A 6,615-nucleotide genomic window follows, 5' to 3' on the forward strand; every position below is an offset into this window, starting at 1 on the left:
GGATAAACAATAACTTAAAATTATGCTGTAATTAGCACCACCTGGAAAAGTAAGTCCAGGTAGGGATCAGTCACATCCAGACCCATCCCTTCACCAAAATGCTTTTGTTCTCACCATGTACCCTTGCTACACGACTCATTTCTCTTTTGTATCAATATTAGCTAAGTGGCTATACTTGTAATCCTACAGGTTGATTGTAGTTTGACCCATGTTGTACCTACATTGTGACTCTGCTATATAAATTACTCCCTACAAAGGCCTCAGTGGCCACCTACTCAGAACCGCTCCTAGATATCCAGGAGCTAGTCTTCTCCCTTTTACTTCCGATAAAACTCTCCGATCTTCTTCCTTTGGTTTGCAACTTCATTTCTTGATATTGTGAGGGCAACTAACTCAGCACATTTAATATCTAACAAACAGGTCAGGAGTTATATTTTTTCCTATATCATTAAGACTTTGAAACAACACATTTGATTATAATGAACAAAGATTTAAGATTCTCTAAGGGTGGATCTGTGCTAGATGTTACAATTATGTACTTAAAAAAGTAAGAAATCTTGCCTAAGGAAAGCTTCTGGAGTAGTATGCTAGAAGCCTATTTATAAAATAAATCGTACAAACTTTAAAGGAACAGAAGCTATGGAAGATATTTCAACCTATGATGGAGAAGCAGATGACTGAAATACTTCTTTTGCTTCCTGAGGCTGCAAAGGGATTCATCCAGGAGAAACTGTCACTGGAAAGGTACTTTAATGACTCACAGATATCACAGATAGAGATGGAGGAAAGAATAATATAGAAAGATTCATATGACAGAAATACTTTTAAGATAGTAAAAAACAAACAAAAAACTCTATGCAAATATAAAGGTGTTTTGAGTCAAGTTATTCTTAGTACAAATAATGTACCATGTCAATCAATTTCTCAAATTCACAAAAGCATTAAAATTTGCACTTTACTATTGTTATAAATGGTAGATGAAAATACAAGAAAACTTATAGAAACAAAACCTGAAACTATTCCAACTCCTAAAATAAGAGATTTGCAAATTAAGAAATTACCAATGTTGCTTTGAAAGTATGCTTTATACCCTCAAATTCACTTTAATTGCTTGACAAATAGTTTAGTACTTTAAAAGATTATGGCTAAATTATTTAACAATGTTTTTAGAATGTTACCTCTCTGGAGAAGCATGTTTCCTACAATGGTTTTCCATTAAGAAAAAAACCACTGGGTAGTTTTAATCACAATTTATGTTCAACTGATTAATGGATTAACAATTTATTCAGCAAGTCAGATGGCATAAAACCAACAAAAGAAATAACATGGTAATTCTTCATTGTGAATTTCCATCAGTAGTAATACCGAGCCAAGAACCTGACCACTTGGTAGGATTATGTTTCCATGTGTGCTACTGAGAAACAAAAAATAGGTATGCTATGTCAAGCTTTAATTTTGAAGAGCAGCTCAATGATTTGGGGGGTTGGTTAGCACAATAAAGATAAAATAAGGGAAAAGTACAAAACAGCACTTTAACACCAGTGCCAGTACTCATCTCATTATGGTAATAACAGGCATATTATTAATCTGTGTTATTTGCGTTTCTTAGAACATAAATCAAAGCCATTAACTTGAACTTGAGGTATACATATATGACACGTACACAGCAGCCTCAAGCAAAATGCTTTTTGTAATTAACATATTTCAAACTATTGGAAAGAGTATGTGCTGATTTTGACTAAATGAAACAAGAGAACAACATTCAACTAGGGAGGGTTAGACTGATAATCAAGCTCTTTGTAAATTTCAAAATGTGTTCCTCTCCCTTTCTACTTACAACCCGTTATTCAATGACCTGAGAGGTTTATTACGAGAAAAAAATATCAATCACAGCTTCAGTAATGCACTTTGGAAGGAACTAATGAGAGAGCAAATTTGGAAGGTGAAACTTTGTTGTCAAATAAATGGTCTCCATTTTTCCTCAGAAAAAATTTTAATCGGTTTATTATATATATAGCTAAACCATACATTTTTGTAGCTTTCAGGCAAAGTTCAGCACTTTGTTTCTGAAAAGTCTGAGGTCAGTAGAGATCATCCAATCTTAAATAGTGACATCATTCATTCAAGTCCTTGGCATAACCCCCTGCCAGTGAGAGTGCAGCATGCCGCGATATGCCACTGGTGATCTTTTTTGGTTTGTTTATTGAGACAGGGTCTCACTATGTAGTTGAGACTGACCTGGAATTCACTAGGTAGCCCTGGCTGGTCTTGAACTCACAGCGATCCTCCTGCCTCAGCCTCCCCGAGTGCTGGGATGACAGGCGTGTGCCACCACGCCCAGCTTGCCACTGGTGATCTTTAATAGATGTGAGCTCTAAAAACTGGGAGATTTCTGCTACAGTCATGCATCCTTTAACATCTTTTTTATTAGCAAAAATAAGGAGTCCAGCTTTCCTTAGGTCCTCATGAGCTGACATTTTGTAGAATTCTTCTCTAGTTACCGAAATCCTCTCTCTGTACTGTCCACAATTACAAACGCTGTACTAGTATAGTAAGTGTTCCAGGAAGAGCAAAGAGCGTCTTGGCCACCAATATCCCACATCAGGAAACAGGTATTGTTAATCACTCTCTCTTCTACATTACTAGCTATTATAGGGGATGTACATACAACTTCACTCTTAGAAAAGAATGGCACTTTTCCCTGCATTATACAAGCCAACAACGATAATTTCGTGTTTCTGGTGATTGAACAGCGTCCTTCTAGTGGTAAAGAGAATTTCCATTCTCCGGCAGGGAAGCCCTTCCCGTCCCCAGGCCCCGCCCCTCGGCGCCACAGCCTCCGCTGCGGGGCCTCCCCTGACTCAGGCTGAAGGAGCCATGGGGGGGGCTAGGCCTCTAATGCGCCTGCGCAGGTGATGGCAGTTTCCAGGGAGGCGGAGGGGAGGCCAAAGTCCAGGCCGCCCTACAGTCGCCATTGCCCTTGCCCGGCTTTCGGACTTCGAAGCCACACTGTTGTTTGCAATGAGTCCCCCGGGCCACTGTCCTCCCTAACTGCAGTGGCGGTGATGGCGACGGCACAGGCTGTTCAGGCTAGGGTTATTGTGGTTAAAAAAAATAGAAAAAAAAGTTTGAAAGGCATTATGGCATATTAACATCCTCAGGACACGTCAATTAATAGTAGAGTAAAAAGAAACAATTTTCTTCAAAAAGCGAGTGACATATTCAGACTGTAAAGATTTTCACACTTCACTTGTGAAATGTTGATGTCAGAAACCCATTCCCCATGAAAACAGTTATAACTGGTATAAACTATTTTAAAACGTTTAAAACCCTGTCAAGGAAAAGGGCTCTACCCAAGCCATACAGACTAAGAATTCTGGGGTACCAGTCACTCTACCTCACCACACTTATTAGGTGGAAGCTCCACACCAGAAGTTTCACAAAGATTAGCAACTATGAATTATACAGCTGATAAGGGGTTTACATAAATAATGCAAGAACTCTTGTGGGGCATGGTAGTGCACTCCTGTTACCCCAGCACTTAGGAGGCCGAGGCAGGAGGATCGCTGTGAGTTCAGGGCCAGCCTGGGCTACAAAGCGAGACTTTTTCCTCAAAAAACAAAAAAACACCTCTTACACATGAATAGCAAATACACAACACAATTGATAATGGGCAAAATATTTGAAGAAATATTTCTTTAAAGAAGACAGACATATGGTCAATAAGCATGTAAGAACTGTTTGACCTTCAGGGAATTATAAATTGAAACAGTGAGCTACTATTTCACATACTAGTAGTGCCTTATAAAAGAGACATAACAAATGTTGTTGAAGCTGTGGAGAAATCAGAACCTCCATGTACTGCTGCAGGGAATGTAAAATGGTGCAATTGTTTTGTAAAACAACCTCACAATGCCTTGAAAGATTAACTATGGAATGGCTACATAATAACAAAAATTCCACTTCTAGGTATATACCCAAGAAAAATGAAAATGCATGTAACACAAAAAAATTACACAAATCCTTGTAGCAGTAAGTCACAAAAAATGGAAACAACTCAAATGTTCAAGTGATAAGTGAATAAATATAATGTAATATATCTGTACAATAAAATATGATTTGGCAATAAAAAATAATCCTTGATACAACACAGATAGACTTTAAAACCATTATGCTTAGTGAAATAAATCGATCACAAAAGATCACAGTCTATCATTCCATTTACATGAAATGTTCAGAATGCACAAATCTACAGACATAAGCAGATTTGTGTTTGTCAACAGTTGAAGACGTTATGGGAGGTGAAAAATAGGAAGAGACTAATAGATGCAATTTTCTTTTTAGGATGATGACAATGTTCTAAAATTGATTGTGGTGATGGCTGCAAAATATATGAATATATCCATTGAATTATTCACTTTAAAACGGTTAATAGTATGGTATGTAATATCATATAGCTGTAATGAATAGTAAGAACATCACACATCAATGCATTAATATAGAGTATGAAGTGGACAAGACCGCAGGAAAAGAAGCCATGAAAAGTGTTTTTTCTGAAGAAACACATTGAAAATACAATCTAGGCAAATATAAGCAGACACATGTACCAGATTTGTGAATAGACAAAAGATGTTTCTCCTTTGAGAAATCAAAAATGGTCTTGTACTTTGCTGTTTTTCCCTATACAAAATGTGCATTATTGTAGGGGATAACTTGCACCTCTTGTGAGTTCAAAACCAAGCTACAGCCTTTCTTTTTGATTTCTAAAACTCAACAGTTTTGACCTCTGATTTTACATTATATTTGCAACATTATAGTGGTTATTATTTTCTCTGATAGTTTCTTTTTACAAAATATAGGATCTTAGTTTCCTTTCACAAACCCAGAAATTTAAATTTTCACAGTCATGTTCACTGAATTTGATTATTCAAGTAACAAAATAAGAGCTTTCTTGATATTTCAGCAAGAAACTTTGCATGTTTCTAAAACGAATATTAAGGACAAAATTAGATGAAATTAAAGTTCAGAGATGAACAAAAACAATGAATGCTTGAAACAATTTACAAAGAATTATTAAACAAGACTAAATTTGGAAAGCCTAGAAAAGCAGATTACTAAGCAAAACATAATTATATAGAAATATCTGATAGATGCCAAAACAAGGTAAGGTAGCACACAGAAGCCAAGGATATGGAGAAATAATTAACAATGCCATGTTAGTAAGAACAAAATCAAAATTAAAACTAAAAGCTAATTGACAGTATAAAGTGTAGAATATAATCTGATATGGAAAATTACTGCTAGATTACAAGTCATCAAAAATATGTTTACTGAAAGTATGGAGGAGCAAAGTTATGGTAACAATGTTCCTTAAGACACAATATTAGCATGCTCCCTTATTTAATAAGTAATGAATGGGCAATTAAACAAAGGGACAGGAACTGTACAATGATAACCACTTTTTAAAGACATAGCTTTTGGAGATATTACACATCTTAAGCATGTATTTTTGTTTGTTAGTTTGTTTTTGGTACCAGGGATCGAACTCGGGACCTTGTGCTTGCAAGGCAGGCGGTGGAACCACTGAGCCAAATCCCTGGTCCTAAGCATATATTTTCTTTTGCAATATTCACATCTCCTAATATTGATTTCTGTGTCCAGCATAGAAAGGATAATTAGAAGATGTTGATTCTCAAACATTAATATTATTATGCATTTTATTAAAAAGTAAGAGGAGCTTTAGAAGCATAACTTGGAATGCATGATGCGTATTTATTACCTTTCACTTGATAATTTCAATAATGGATATATACAATTTCTGTTGCAAATATATCTTTCCCCACATAGAAAAAATATGATATATGATGAAGCAGAATCATGGTGAAATTTCAAATGCCTATAAATGTCCACTATCTTCTAACAACTTCCATTAACTTTAGGCAAGTTATTAGTTATTTCGTTCAGGTGAAAAATGTTTTTCTCTTTGAACTTAGGAGGGCATGATCTATCTGTGCTTCATATTGAAGGGAATAATAATAATAATTTTTAAAAAATACTTAGAAGAAATGATCTTTGAACTTAGATGAAGTTACTATTTTCACAGTAATCACCCAGGTTTTTGTTCCTCTGCTTCTCTGCCCTAATCATACTCATACATTTAATTCTGTTTCACTGACTTGCAATTTTAACCTACCTCAATCAACACTCAGAAAATGTATACTTAAAAAATGAACTTTGATCAAAATCTTGGAAATAATTCAAGTCCCTCACAAATCTAGTGCACGAAACAAGAATAAGCAAAGCTACACAGCCATACCAACTATCTACACATACATATTTATGCACAGTTAATATTTGTATTCCATGAGTAGCAATTTAAAATTCACTTTTTAATGTAAAATAGTAAACTGTAAACAATTGTAACTATTGCTTATAATAGACATCAACATTTTCATATCAGCTGTTTACTTGCTTTTAAAACGTGTAAGATAACATCAGAAATAAATATTTATGGGGACCGGGGATTTAGCTCAGTGGCACAGCGCCTGCCTTGCAAGTGCAAGGTCCTAAGTTCAATTCCTGGTATGGAAAGAAGGAAAGAACAGAAGGGAGGGG

At 35.7% G+C, this 6,615-nt stretch overlaps 1 pseudogene; it reads right to left on the reverse strand.

The window, feature by feature from the left end:
* Nucleotides 1–2,091: 2,091 nt before the first annotated feature.
* LOC104852931 lies at nt 2,092–2,783 on the reverse strand (annotated as a pseudogene).
* Between the last annotated feature and the right edge of the window lie 3,832 nt (nt 2,784–6,615).

Source organism: Fukomys damarensis, unplaced genomic scaffold (genome assembly GCF_012274545.1).
Source record: "Fukomys damarensis isolate Sample0158 unplaced genomic scaffold, DMR_v1.0_HiC HiC_scaffold_39, whole genome shotgun sequence".
Classification (NCBI taxonomy): Eukaryota; Metazoa; Chordata; class Mammalia; order Rodentia; family Bathyergidae; genus Fukomys; species Fukomys damarensis.